The 15,551-nt window shown below is 48.1% G+C and overlaps 1 long non-coding RNA gene across 1 annotated transcript; it reads right to left on the bottom strand.

Annotated features, from left to right (window-relative positions):
• Nucleotides 1–649: 649 nt before the first annotated feature.
• Nucleotides 650–15,179, bottom strand: LOC123383584. The gene is made up of 7 exons (XR_006593430.1): nt 10,028–15,179; nt 5,495–5,616; nt 4,501–4,616; nt 3,347–3,550; nt 2,681–2,741; nt 1,579–1,772; nt 650–1,321 (listed from the first exon to the last, which is right to left on the bottom strand). It is a non-coding gene; the product is annotated as an uncharacterized LOC123383584 (long non-coding RNA).
• Nucleotides 15,180–15,551: the final 372 nt, after the last annotated feature.

The raw sequence follows: 15,551 nt of genomic DNA, 5'->3' as shown, positions 1-15,551 counted from the left end.
AATGTTTATTTTGAGAGAAAGAAAGAGAGAAAGAAAAAGAGTAAACACCAGTGGGGAAAGGGCAGAAAGAGGGAGAGAGAATCCTGTGCAGGGCTCCAAACTGTCAGCACAGACCCTGACTGGGGGCTCAGTCCCACAAACTGTGAGATCATGACCTGAGCCGAAATCAAGAATTGGACGCTCAACTGAGTCACCCTGCACCTATCTGCATTACTTAAATTATTATTTTACTAAATAAACAACTCATCTAAAACCTTCAATAATATACTTTATTACCTAAAATATTGGTAATAAATGGGAAGATTTAATATTTTATTGTGATATTTTTATACTATGCCCATTAGCCTAATTTAAACATGGCCTGTCCGGGAAAATAAAAGATTTTACAGGTATTTTCCTGGTCCAGACACTTCTCTTGTGGTTTGTGGCTCTCGAGTCAAACTTACTTACAAAAGGTGTCCCTATGCCACATAATGAAGATAGTTCATTTTGGGGCTTCACATAATCTATGTTCTTTGGGGGATATTCCTTTGTATTAAAAATGTTATTTTCATTAAAAATTTCAAGAATTATTAATCACCGTCATGGTATATAGCCAGACACAAAAGGCCATGTTGAATGATTCCATGCACATGAAAATCCCAGAAGAGGTAAAGCAACAGAAACAGAGAGACCAGTGGTTCCAGGGATTGGGGTGAGGGAATGAGCAGTGACCGATCAGTAGCACAGGTGTCTCTGTGATGGAAGTGTTCTAGCAGTACCTAGTGGTCATGGTTGTACAACATTGTCAAAGTACCTAATGACACTTCAACATCCAATTTAAAAGGATCAGAGTCAAACTTTACTTGAAGTCAATTTATACTTTACTTATAAAACAAAATACACTAAGCCATTCCATATCTGAATAAAAACACAAAAATTTCAAAAAAAAAAGCAACGACAGGGGAGGGGAAGCCATCCTTTGGGGCTGCAGGCAACATGAGCCACTGCTTGGGAGCTGAGGCTGGTTGTTCAGCTGTAGCAAGTGGTTGTTCTAGTCCTTCCATAACCCCAGTAGCTGGGGCTGGAGCCTGCTCATGCTCCAGGGCTGCCAAAGGTGCAGGTGGCTCTTCCAGCTCCTGACAGTGAATCAGAGCTATAACTACCACCTGCACTGGCTCTGACACTGCAGGGAGGGTCACTGCTTTTCCTAATTGCTGAGCTCCAGCAGGAGTGATGGCTTCAGCCACCTTGGGCTCTGAAGCTGCAGCAGGCACCACAGTGGGAGCTGGGGCTAGCTCTTGAGTTGGTTCTGGATCCTGCTCCGGAACGGGTGCTATAGCTTCAAGAAGAGAAAGTATCATCACCATGATTGCCTTTCCATGTCTCTTCCAAATAAAGGAAACCTCTCCCACCAGTCAATGTCTTCTGAGTCCAAGAACCCACCCCCAGGAAGTCTCCCCAGATGGCAGACCATGGGGACAGTTATCTGAGACTACTCACGGCTCCTGATCCAAACACAGCTTAAGGATACTTGTTCTGTGTGGCCTACCCTGTGCCCTCCACATGCTCACATCGCCCACCCTGAGTTCTCCTCACCCTCAACCTCTGGTTCATTGGGCTCCATGTGTCCCAGTTATGAGAGGAAAACATAGGCATGGTGCTCCAGGTGTGAGCCCAGCATGTTAAGCCCCACATATGCCAGCAGCATCTTCAGGCAGGGAAATTCTGCAGGTTGGAAAAAATCCTCAGGGGAGTGGTCCATCCAGGTGCCCAGAATGGAGAAGATGGCCCTGGAGATACAGAAGTGGGCAGAAGAATCAAGACTGATGTCTCAGGGCACCCAGTGGGAACCTGGGCTCCTATGCCTCCAGCTGTCCAGAGGCTGGTCCTACTCCTTGTCCACCTCTGACTTGGCACTCCTGCTAAGATAGTCCTGGTCACTGAGGAGAGGCTGGAAAAAAAGCCGTTTTGAATGGGAGCCCTTAACCAATGATGGGGCCATCTCTGTCCTTCTGGGAGAAGGACTCTTTGCTCTGTCTCCCTGCCTACTTCCTGCTGGAATTCAACTCCATGTGGGCAGGGAGGGGTGGTGTCTGGTCGGTTCATTGTCCTCACTGCATACACCAGTGCTCCATGAATATCGGAACAAATAGGAAACAAAGGAACACATCTCTCAGCAGGGCTTCTCAGGACCCTCCTGATACCTCAAACTTTACCTCCTCCGCCTACATGTTGCTTTATTCACTTCGCATCCATGTGGGTGTCCCCCCACTGACCCTAATCTCCCACAAGGTGGGGGACATCTGGTCCCTGAGCCCTCACTGGGTCTCCAAAGCACTTGCTGAGCACCCACCATTGAAGTGCCACCAGATTGGTGAGTGTGATGCTCCCCACACCCTTTGTTCTAGGTCCCAGGATGGGGGTGGAGGCAGGACTGGGAGTGGGAAGAGATGGGGTTGGACTCTCTTAGGAGGTGACTCTGTCCTCTGGCCCCCTCTGCTGTCCCACTGTGCCCACACCTCATCTACGGCTCTCTAGAACCCCTTTCTCCTCTTCCAGGAGAAGCCCTCAGACCTTTGCCCGCTCAAAGGAATCGCAGATGTGTGGGATGCAGGGTCCAGAGCCCTTCCAACTCACCGCCCCCCCGCTGCCCTCTTGGAGGGGGAAGACCCTCCTGCATAGTCTAAAGCCCACCTACATTTTCTGCTGCTCCTGGGGTCTTCCATCTTCATCCCATTTCAGGATGGATGCATCCATACCTAGAGGAGGCCAGGAGGGCATCATATGACCTGTCCTGTGTATGCTACCTCTTGTCATACCTAGTGTCACTGACCCCTGTGTAGAATGGAGCCCTAGAGGGCAGGGTATTGTCTGCTCTGTGCCTTGGATGACAGTCAGCTCCTAAAGAAGTGTCTGCATCTGGTGGAGCTTCCTGTATGTTTGATGAATGAATGGGCCTCAACTAGCACCATCACAGATATCTGAGTGGGCCTGGGGCCACCTGCTCACCCCCAGTGATCTCTGCTCTGGTCTCAGCCAGGATTCAGACCCCCAGATGGAGCCTCAAATCTCCTTTTCAAATGGGAAAATGTCCCAGCTCAAGACCTGGTGACAGTGACAGATGAGGCAGAAACGTCATCATGGGGAAGAGGACAATAATAACCCAGCACAGCCACAGCCCTGCCAGCAGACCGTTCCACAATGCCAGGTGCACTTTCCCTGCAGGGCTCCACTGGGTCCCTATAATAATTCTGCCCCCATCTGAGGAACAGACTGAGACTTGGGGAGGTTTGGTGACATTCCCAAGACTCAAAGCCTGTAAGTGGCCAAATTCAGTGGGGCTGTGGAGAGGCAGGGTGCTCACCGTGGAATCAACAGATCCAGCACCTTTTCAGTAGTGGAAAAGTTCTGTACATGTCCAGGAGCATGGAGACATGGGGGCGGGGGGGCAGCGGTCTCTGCCCAGGAAGACAGGCACAGGATGCTACACTTGCTTATCCAGCAAGCCTGCCTAGATGGTCCACACCACACTGCTCTCATTCTTATTCACGGTTGAGGCATTTTTACCCTGAGGTGGAACAGAGGAGGGACACGGAGTCAGGCAGCACACTGGCCACCAGGAGGGTTAGGGGACAGAATGCAGAACAAATCCCCAAGCCTTCAGTGGCTTGTGGCAAGAGTGAAACATAGGTACCCACAGTAGGAAAAAGGATTTTGGCGTTAAAACTAGAATCTGAGGTGGATAGTGACTGAACATGTGAGTATTTCAGGTCAGATTGTTAGCTGAGTATTGACAGCACCTCCCTGCATTAACAACATCATCCGTGTGATTTCTGACGACACAGCCCATTCTAGAGAAGAGAAGGCAGAGGCATTTCCTGGGGTTAGAGGGATTAGGGTAATAGGTCATGTAGGATGTCCAGTGAGCACTGTAACATGGCAACAAAAGGGAATCATGTCAAAGTCCCACATCAGTGAAGAGCTAAATGGGTGTGGTAACCCATCTCCCTTCTGGAATGTTGCATAGCCCAGAGAGGCCCCTACTCCTGACCTGGAGGGGCCTCAGGGATGTGTTCCTTGGCAACCAAACTGCAGAGCAGCAGACAAAATCCCATGAGCCCCATGTCCCTTCTGGCAAAAATCTCCCTACTCATGATGATCATGTGCCCGATTTGGAGAAGGTGTGCAAGGATGGTCAGGCCAACAGGGACACCTGGGAACAGGAGTTAGGAAAATACTTACAACAGTGAAAAAATACTCTAGACCAGATGGGATGTGAAATGACTTCAGGTCTCTTTTCTGATATTCCTACAAATAAGTGGACAGTGACTTTGCATCTGGCCATGGCAGGGGCTGAGCCGTGAAGGCAAATTTGAGGAGGATTTGGGGATCCAGATTCATCTGCGAGCAGAAGTCTACAAGGGGGCTCAGGGGACTAGCAGTGTGGCTTCTGGGCCCTGGGATCTTTTTGCTACATATGAGCCCTGGCTGTTGGGTCTCCCTGGTACCTGCACTCACCCTGAGCCGCTTCGGGCCTGCATCCTGTTGGTGGTGTGGGGCATATTCCTGTCCTTCACGGAAGTTGAGCAGAGGATCTCATCACTCAACTCCTGCCCTATCTCTGGTGTGCAGTTCTGTAAAGACAGTGCAGCAGATAGGCAGGAGGCCTCAGAGTCCTGACTGGCTGCCTTTACTGGCCCTCAGACCCATGTGACTCCATTCCAGACACACTACAGCACAGTGTGCACAGACTTCTACCAAGGAGGAAAAAGATACATGCGCAAGGATCTTGGATTAACCCTTGCACAGGAAAGAAGCACCTCAAGAATCCCTTTTCCACCCTACCCACCATGACATTGGTGTGGACATGATGGGGCCACCAGGTTATCCACTGCCCTCCAACCTTCCCTAGCCCCGGGCAGGACCTCCTCACATGTCCCTCTTTCCCTGAAACTGAAGAGGAGGGAATGGGGCTGCCCAGGGATGGCTCGAAGAGGTGGCCTGAGCTGAACTGGCCTTCCCTAGGCTGCTCTGTATTACTTTACGGGGCCTTCAGAAAAACAGCCTGAGGCATTGGGAGCGAGGGTTGAGCCAACATCCACAGCATCAGAAACATCTTCCCCACTGGGGTCTCTGGAAGCCAGAGCTCCAGAAAGAAAGAACAGCAAGAAAACATTTTTTACTATCAAGTGTCTCCAGCCAAGTGAGTCTGGTATGGGACTATACTAGAATATGGGTGCCTGGTTATGGGGATTCCAAGTTCTCTTGGGGTCTGTTGTCAAGGCAGTAACTTCACTGCCTAGGATCACCTACCCGAGTCCCCTCCAGGGATAACACCTATGCAAATAGAGCCCTGGGCTGCTGGCTTCTCACCCCCTTTCTCCATGAAATGTCTCATCTGTACACAGTTACACCAATACACTCCTCTCTACAGTCCCCTGGGAAGGTCTGGGTGCATCCAGGTCCTACCTTTGAGACACATCTAGGTTCAGATGCAAGTCTTCATTCTTACCTGATTTTGACCCTGGATAAGCCATTGTGCCTCTCAGGGATGGTCTGTGTCCTCCCTGTGCAATGGAGATTATTCTAGCATGTACTTCCTCGGGATGTCCTCAGGCATATTTGGGATGATACCTATGAAATTGGAGGAGTAGTGTCACACATAGGAAATGCTTCCAACCGTATTTTCGTCGTCTCTTCACCACCTCTGAACCTGCAGCTCCTCAGATCCCACCCCACCGTCCTTACTGGTGTGTGTGTGTGTGTGTGTGTGTGTGTGTGTGTGTGTACCAGTGTTCACATTCTGGAGGCCCAGAAGATGGGAAGGATGGGCAAAAGCTTCCCAAGATCTTACGCTAATTTCCAAAGCAAACCAGACAGAATGGATTGGAGCTTTGGCCTAGAAGGTCAGAACCCACCCTTACCTTTAGGCTCTGCCATTCTCTCCCTCTCCACTGGGTGCAATGTGGACAGGGATGCACTCAGTGGGTTGCCCTGACCGGGGGTCCTCCTCAGACAAGAATGTGCTGGAATGCCTCCTGTCACCCTCCTGTTCACCCTCACCCCCACACCATCTCCATGTCTGTACAGGTACAATAACACAACCTTTTCCAGAGCCCCCTCAGAAAGCCTGGGTGCAGCCAGGACCCCAACTTTAAGGACATGGAGCTAGATTCATGCTTGGTTCTGCCTTTTGACCAGTCCCTGTGATTCTGGAAAAGGCACTGATCCTGTCAGGGTCCTCATCTTTTCCCCTCAGTGGCTCCTTGAGATCCCCACCTCCTGTATACATGTCCTTGTGTAACTCCCTCCTTTGGAGTGTGGCCTAGACTTAGTGATTCACTTCTATTCTACAGAAGATGGCAACAGGACCCAAAGCCCCTTCCAAGGTTTGGTTAAAAAATCTCAGTGCCCAGCCACGTGCTCACTCTGACCTGTGTTCTCTCTCAGATCCTCACACTGGGGAACAGGCCTCTATGTTGAGTCATGACACAGACACATGCATGTGGTCTAGCACTGAGAGACAACAACAGAAGAGAAGAACTCAGGCCTTTGATGTGGACTGAACCCTGCTAACACCCCTAAGTGAGCTCAGGGGTTCTGAGTGAAGCAAGTCCTGCCTCGGTGCTGACAACAGCCCCAAACTCCTGAGAGACTCTGGTAGGAGCCCCCAGCTGAGTGCTGCTGGATTCCTGGTTCCCTGGGACTGTGAGACAGTGTTTGTGGGTCAAGCCACTAAGTGTGGGGAAATACGGTCATACAGCACTAGTAGCAGAGTGCTGAAAATGTCATCCTGCCCCAAGCCCGGCCCTCCTCCTTCTCCCTCTCTGCTCTCCTCCCCAACTCTCTCCAGCCTTCCTAGCCTCCTTTCTAACCTCCACTCTGACAACACCAACTTCTGCCTCCCAGCATCTGCACTCCTGTGCCCTTTGCCAGGCTGCATATGCTCAGATTTGTGCAGGACTGACTCCTTCCTGTCCTGCTGAAGAAAATATTAATGTCAGCTCAGCACAACCTCATTGGACCCTCACCTGGTGGAGCTCGGGACCCAGTTTAATTAAAAAAAAAAGAAAGAAAGAAAGAAAGAAAAGAAAAAGAAAAAAAAGGAAAGATATAAAGCTGAATCTCAAGGGTAGTCAACAAATAATAAAAATACTATAATTAACAGAGAAATCAAGACACATGATCTAGATATTATTAAAGCCAACAGAGGAGAAAATGGCATAACTAAAAATAATTAAAACAAAAAGCAGAAAGGGGGAATGAAGCTACAAAGAGCAGAATGGTGAAGCACAACGGCAAGGTTTCAACGTAAGTATACCTGGTTTGTGGCTTCCAGGTGCTGACTGAGAACTAGTTGCATTGAAGGCAAAACAGCTGGCAATATGGTGGGCAGGTCAGATGAGGCTAAGCACTGAGCAGGTCATATTGCCTGGAGACCTGTCACTCACCACCAGGCAGCCTCCACACTGAACAGCCCTTTAGCATCTTGGGCATGGGTCTCTGAGAATGCCAGGAACCTCTCCCTACCGAGGGACCTCCACTGCACGTGGGGCTTTGGGAGCCACCCCAAGGCTGTGCACTGAAACCCTGTCCCTCTCTGGCCTGGTAACGTGTACTTTGGGGACAGAGCCCATGCCTGCAAGAGAGAAGTTGGAGAGCACAGGGAGGCCTTCCAGAACCCGGGATGCCATCAGAGTCTTCCTGTGCATAACTCCAGGGGCAGCATGCATTCTGGGGGCTCCCTAGGGAGCAAAGCAGTGGCCCTGCCAGAGAGAACAGAAGGAAGGAGCATGGGGTCCTGCATTGGGCACAGAGGGCAGGGCTCTTCTCTCCAACCATGAGAGTGGCATGTCCATTACCCCTAGTGACAGAAAGAGGAATTTGGTCCCAGGTTACATCCTTCTCTGCTCTTCTCACCTCACACACGCTCCAGGGCATCTGCTTCCACCATGGAAAACCCTACCTACTTCCTTCCTGAGCTATCTCCCTAATATCCACATCCCTGGGGGTTAGCTCTGCCAGAATTCCTCACAGATGTTTCAAACTCAAATCCTGAACTAATTCATATTTGGCCCCATCTGTGATAGTCTGATGATGAACATATTCCTAATCCTTCAGCCTCCTTTACATCTATCTCAGCTTCTGCCACATATTTTTAGTGCCTTCACACTCTGCCTCTGGGTTCCATCATGCACCTTGACTCAGCCACTGAGAGTTCAGGGAATGTGACTCTAGTAGTGGCTAGAAACTGTGCCTTGGCCTTGGCCTCTGACACAGGAAGGACATGCTCAGTCTAGCAAAGCCTTTCCAGCTAAAACTCTCCTAGATCAATCAGCCAACAGCCAGCTGAACAACACCCATGGGACGAAACACAACCAAAGTCCACTGTAAGGGCAAAAAAAAGGTAAGAAGTTTATTGTCCCTGTTGAAAATAAAGGAAGAAAGTCCCTTCCCATCCTTTTACTTACAGCATTTACTTTAGGAAATTTGTGATTTCAGAGGCTTTCTCCCCTCTTTGAAATGTATACAAGTGCTTTGTGAAAACTAAATAGGTCTTTTGCCAGCTTCGAGGTCCAAGAATGTCTTTCTTAAGAACCAGGGAGCCCTCTCTCTGAACTGTTAACATCAAGAAGGACAGGACCCCTCTGTCCCCATTCCTGAGACCCAATCTCAGGGGGTACCATGATTCCAGTGTAACACTATCTCCTGTCATTAAGATAGGAAACTTGGGTTTTTTTTTTCTGGATGAAGCCAAGAGTTGGTCACCCCAATTACCAAGCAAACTTGGAATGAACTGTGACAAATATTGCTGTCACATCCACTTACTTGAGGGTTAATACCTGTTTATCCAGAGAACATGTGTGTAATGAGTTGTGTCTGCATGGCTATGTAAAAGGGTGAGATTTCTTCTGTCTTTGCAATCCCTTGGTAGATTCTCTGTGATGCACAACACAATCTGGTTAATGCTAATGCAATGATAAAAATGTTTCCTTTCCCCAATATCTTTCTGAAAAGGATTTCCAGGTTGAGAGATTTTGTGTTTAATCATATTTCCCCTACATGACCGAAGATGTATGAGTAAGCCCAGTTAAGATTAGCCAAACACAGGGGCACCGGGATGGCTCAGTCGGTTGTGCGTCTGACTTCAGCTCAGGTCATGGTCTTGCAGTTTGTGAGTAAAAGCCCCGCGTTGGGCTCTGTGCTAACAAACAGCTCAGAGCCTGGAGGCTGCTTCAGATTCTGTATCTCTCTCTCTCCCCCTCCCCTGCTCATGCTCTGCCTCTCTCTGTCTCTCAAAAATAAATAAATGTTAAAAAAATTTAAAAAGAAAAAAGGATCAGCCAAACACAGCCCAGATGAGGCGAACTGCTTTAATGCACAGATTAATTAAATGGTTGTTGCTATATGCCCCTGAGCTTTCTGCGTCAGCTTTCTGAGACAACACACTCACAATAGGCAACTAACACATTGTCACAATAGGCAACTAACACATAGTTATCAATATTTCTACTGCTAAACAACAAACTGCCAAAGAGAAACCTTGGGAGTCTCTGCAGTCCCCTCTTCCCCCTCCAAACTCCTGTCTCCAAAGTTCCTCACTCAGTTAAGTCTCATTTCCTAACCTCTCTGACGCTGGAAACCCCTCTTCTATCTCATTGCCCCTATGTGAATTCAGACACCTTCCCACCCCATAACTACATGTTTGTTCCAGGTTTGCTCACCTTGCATATACCCTCCCTTAGAGCAGTCAAAGCAAAACTCCTACCCAAAACACCTCCTTCCACTGCTCTGTTGAAAATTTCCTCAGCTCTGCATCCAAACTCCATGAGACAGAACACAAAGCCTTGGGAGGTCTGCCATTGCCCTCGCAAACCGTCTTCTTTAATATTTAGTTACAACTAGCAGTTGGGGGATCACTAGACCTTTCCTACAGCCAGGGCCTCCACCAATAACCATCTGTCCTGATGGAGACACAGCAGGGCTCCCAGAGGCTCTCGCCCACCCAAGGGAGATGCAGGAAGGGGGATGGGGACACACTTACCTGCAGACTCCCCAGCAGGCAACTGGAAGAAGAGAAGCAGGGAGGTGAGACGGGAGAGCAAAGAGCCTCTGCGGCAATCCTCCATTTCCTCAGGGCTGGGGAGACACAGGGCAGGAGGCAGGAGAACACCTACAGAGATGAGGAGGGCCAGCCCACAGCTCTGGGCCTCAGAACAGACAGAAGGGCTCAAGGCTGATAATAATCCCCAGAACAAGAAGAGTTTTTGTTACTAGTCATTATGCTGATGGGGCTGGGAACCCCCACAACCCTGGTACCAAGAAATCCCTCCCAGTCCCTCAGAAAGCTTTCGCAGACTGCTCTGCTCATAGGACCAGAACCCTCCTGCCTTAGTACAGGGCCTCCTCCAAGTCTGTATGAGTCGCAGACCACCAGAGATGCCCAGGGACACAGGCCCAGACTCAGGCCCCTGCCCGTGAAGGACCCGCCAGGTCCTGTGTGCTGTTCTTCTCCTGCCCCCTAATTATGACCAGGAACCACTGAGAAGCATGAGTGTCAGACAACATCCTCCTCAAGGACATTGTGGTTCCCACCACACGCATCCTGTATTGAGGCCGTTTGCTTATTGAGTTCACCCAAATTTCAGCTCCCACCTCCCCCCAGCCTGTTGCTGCTCAGGACAAAGGACCTGGCCTTACTCTCAACAGAGGGCTCCATCAATTCCCCATGAAAAGTTGATCCTCATCCTCTATATCTCTGAGGAGTTTCTGCCTCAGGACAAAGGAATCCAGGAGGGGGCTGCCTGGGTAGCTTAGTCGGTTAAATATCTGACCCTTAATTCCAGCTCAGGTCTTGTTCTCAAGTCATGAGTTCAAGCCCCACGTTGGCACGGCACGTGAAGCCTACTTAAAAAAAAAATAAGAGGATCCCAGGAGAGAGAGCAGAGAGAAGATAAAATTTGTCCTGGTCAGACAAAAAAGGGCTTCAAACCACCTACTGCTGGGTGGAGTGGGGGTCCGGCAGCAAATAGTACTGAGAAGAACAGATTCTGGAGGTGACTGCTGACTTCTCTAGTGGCCAGATTCAGCCACTCTCTAGGCAACCGCCTTAGGCTAGTTTCTTGACCTGTTCTGCCCCAGTTTCCTCAATGTCAAGTGGGGATAGTAACGGGATCTCACCCCAAGATACAAGGATGTAGTGCTACACAAATGGCAATAAATGAATGAAGTGCAGACATCACTGTATTTGTCCTGGGTCTTCTCAGAGCCTCATTATTACCCAGCACCACCACCCTCACCACAATCTCAGCCACTTCCTCAAAGCCAGCTGCTCCCACCTTTCCTTTTATTGGCCGAAAGCATCATCAGAACCAACTTATCTGTTTAAAAAGCTGAGACTTCTGGAATGTCTCTAACTCAGTAGTGTGAGATCTCAGCAGACCCCAGATCTGCTCTCAGAGATTGCACCTGCAGTTAGCTGCTCTGAGCCCCAAACCCTGCTTCCAAATCCAACGTTGGGTGCCATAGGGTCTTTTTGCCTGAGAGGCAGGTGGTTCCCAGGTGAGTGGGGAAGCAGAACCTGAACGGGTTACAGGGGTCTGAGCCAAAACAGGGTCCTGGACCCCCACTAAGCTCTCCCAGACAGGAGAGTCCACCTTTCTCTGGCTCCTGCACCATTTGAAAGTGAAAGCTTACAAAAAACAATCCCAGCAGACTCTGCCCTATCTTCTGGATATGCACCCCCATTATCAGGAATGAAACCGCATGACCAGAACCAGAAATACAGGACTAACCCACCCTGCATGAGGACAAACTGAGGCCCAGATTCAGCAATCCTTTGTTGAAGCACTGCTTCTCTCCACTTTGGCTAACTTCTAGACCAAAAGCAGGGAGTCTGTGTGGCAGAGCCAAGATTAATACCTATCCCTGTGCATGGGGCTCTCTGTACTGGCTCTTCACTACCCAGATGATTACATGTCTATTTGTGAATCACATGTGGCCAGAGCCATTGAGGAGTCCCAGTGTAGTTGCTATGTGTTTTTTTCACCAGGAGACCACCAAGGTGCTCCCCACAACTTGGCAGCAGAGAGGTTAAGACTGAGCAACAGAAGCTTCCAGAATCAACTCCAGGACCCTGGCCCTGACCAAATGAATGGACATTGACCTATTGCTTCTTAGTATTTTGTTCTCACACATGGCTTTGGTACAACAATTCAGCCCGCTCCCTGGCAGGCCACAGTGTGCACAAAAAAAGGCAGATTCTATGGTCTCCGAAAGAAAACCAGGGAGCACCAGGGCTTCCTCACCAGCCCCTCCCTACCTGCAGGTTCCCATCTCAGTAAAGGATAACTGGGTGAACTCAGTTATCTCTGCCATAAACTGGAGGCATATTCCACTATACACTCCGTTTTTCCACCCAGTCTACCTCCCATGTACCAGAATGTTCAAGACTTTTCTCAAATCCATATCCATGGCCATTACCTGGCTCCTGACCACCCTCATCCCCCCTGGCCCAAGAAGGGTGTTCCTGCTTTCCCATGAGTGTCCCCTGCTCACCTCCAGCCTGACCTCCTCAAGTTCATTTTCCTTCCAAGGTCATGATCCTTTCAAATCAGCTTGTGTCAGATCTGCCTCATCTGTTCAAGGAATCCCCCTATCAGCCTCTTGTCTGTGACCCCCAATCCCAGGCTTCCTCTCTGACCTCTTTCCACACTCTCCCAGTTGCTCCCTCACTGGCTTGGGTGACTCCCTCCAGTTCATGGAGCTTTGCCATCCTCAGGCCTTCTCACAAGCCACTGGTTGATCCTGCTTGCTCTCTTGTCCCCCACACCCCTCAACATTCCAGTCTCACCTAAAGTGACCTTCCTCAGAGGAGCCCTCGCCAACCTATTCATCCCCATACATGCCCCAAACACACGCTTGTTGGAGTTTAATGACACCCTGCTTTCACAATAGCCCTGACAAGCATTCTTCTGGGGTATGTCTGTGACATTCACAAAGGGAGGCCCTGTGTGCCCTGCTCACGTGTCCAGCACATAGTAAACACTCAATAAACTTTGTTGAGCTCATTTGCAGAGGACTCACTGCAGCAGCCCATTGGCTACTCAGCCTTATCTAAATTGGGCAAACATTTCGGTCCATTGAGAAACACAAAGACTGTTAAAACGCTGACCTAAACAAGTCAGCCCCTTGGTGGATACAACAACTCCACCATCTTTTCCACTTTTCTTCTTACCCCAAACATAAGTTAGTTCATCAGTGAAATGTCCCCCGGATAGAATCGTCAGATTCAACAACCAAACACCTTTGTTTGCTCACTTAAGCCTGCCCAGTTCTCAGGTGTTCACATGTTAAGTGATTGGTGTTAAGACAATAACTTGGCCTAGAGCCTCCCTGGTCACACTTCTGCCATGTTGTTGTCATTACTGTCTTCATTCTGCACGTGAGGAAACCAAATCTGTCTCAGTTCCACAACCACATACTTGGCAAAGAGTCTCTCATCCTGTGCTCACTCTTGATTGTCCTGAATGATCTGCTATATTTGTTTTCATGAAACAAGGACTGCCTGATACACTGATACACGAGAGTGATTGGCTTCTGCTCAGAAGTCTGGTCTGAGATATTAAAAATCTAAACACACCCAGGACATCTGGAGAGACCTGTAACATCTGATTTTTTATCCCCAAATGTCCATTTCTTCCAATATCCACTTAGACTTGTCAATGTTGGCAAAATGCAACTTAATGCAAAGTAAACTAATGAGATAAGGACCTATATTAGCCTCCAGATCCATCCACCATGGCCCCCACCAATCCCTGCCCTCAAGTCTGCTTGAGGGAGACTCCTCAAGACCTAAGAGACATTAGGGGAGTTTGATGAAAAGACTGAGGGAAGGAAAACAAATTTGACTGCGCTCCTCCTAAGTGCCAGGAACTGGGCTACACAAGTTGTATTTATGACACTTCATTTTCACACATGCACACAGAGATGAAGGAAGACATGAGCCCTGCCATCTATTAGCCTTTAATCCAGGAACTTCCTAGAGGAGGGAAGGCTGGACCTGCAAGGACACTCCCCCCACCTCCCAGTCCTCAAGCCCAGACCAGCCCCCAGCTCTACACAACTCTAGGTGAAAAAGGAGCAGGAAGAGGACATTGGACTCAGCAATGGCCCAGAATGACACGGCCAGAAAGCTTATCTCCTCTGAATTCCAGTCCTTGGATCCCATGTTGGGAGGGAGAAACATGAAGGAATGACAAAGCACAGGGAAGATGTTCCCTAAGGACCCTGGAAGGACACCTGGAGGTACTGCAGGAAGGACACCAAACAGCAAACTTCACTGCTCTCCCCCAGCTCATCAGGCTCATGTCTCAGCTCCTTTATCAGCAAACACTGCTCACTGGCTGCTCACTGGCCATTAATGATTTTTCTTGCTCAGAATATAAATTATTCTGATGTTAATGCGGTTAATATTATACTTTCTGCTTTAGCAGCCATAGAATATCTATCTTTCTTCATGTGTGTTTCAAACAGTTTCAGAGAAATACCTAAGCCATGAAAGAAGGACTAAGGTAAAATGAATTGTGTTTTTATAATGTGCCAGTTGGTGGAAATGATTAAACACGCTTTTTAAAAACCTGTAATAAAATAAAGCTTAACTTATGTTATTTTAATTTTTTATTAATTTTTTTATTTGAGTATAGTAGACACACTATGTTACATGAGCTTCAGATGTACAACCTAGTGACTCAACAAGTTTAAACATTATGCTAGCTGTGCTCTGTGTTTACAGGTCTGATTCTGCTTTTTTGCTCGCTTGTTTATTCATTTCTCTCCCTTTTTTTTTTTTTTTTTTAGATTCCACATTTCCACATAGGAGTTAACTCATATGGCATTTGTGTTTCTCAGTCTGACTTATTTCACTTAGCATAATACCCTCTAGGTCCATTCATATTGTCACAAATAGCACAATCTCATCCTTTTTTATGTCTGGGTAATATTCGATTATGTATATAAACCAACTTTTCCTTATCCATTCCTCAATCAGTGAACTCTGAAGTTGCTTCCATACTTGGCTTTTGTAAATAATGCTACAACAAACATAGGGATGCATACATCACTTCAAATTAGTGTTTTCATTTTCTTTGTGTAAATACCTAATAGTGATATTAATCAATCATTCATTTATTACTATTACTATTTTGCAATACTATTTTTAATTTTTTGAGGAAACTCTATACTGTTTTCCACAGTGGCTGCAACAGGTTGCATTCCCACCAGCAGTGCAAGAAGGTTCCCCTTTCTCCACATCCTCACCAACACTTCTTATTTCTTATCTTTTTGATTTTAGCCATTCTGACAGGGGTCAAGTAATATCTCATTGTGGTTTTGATTTGCATTTCCCTGATGTTGAGTGAGGTCGAGCATCCTTTCATGTGTCTATTGGTGATCTGTATGTCTTCTTGGAAAAATATCTATTAGATCCTCTTCCCCTCCCTCATTTTTTTAATGTTTATTTATATTTGAGAGAGAGAGAGAGAGACAGAGCATGAGCAGGGAGGGGCAGA

Source organism: Felis catus, assembly GCF_018350175.1.
Source record: "Felis catus isolate Fca126 chromosome B2 unlocalized genomic scaffold, F.catus_Fca126_mat1.0 chrB2_random_Un_scaffold_44, whole genome shotgun sequence".
NCBI classification, from domain to species: domain Eukaryota; kingdom Metazoa; phylum Chordata; class Mammalia; order Carnivora; family Felidae; genus Felis; species Felis catus.
The sequence above is the reverse complement of the archived record's forward strand: the minus strand, read 5'-3'. Positions and strand labels throughout refer to the sequence as shown.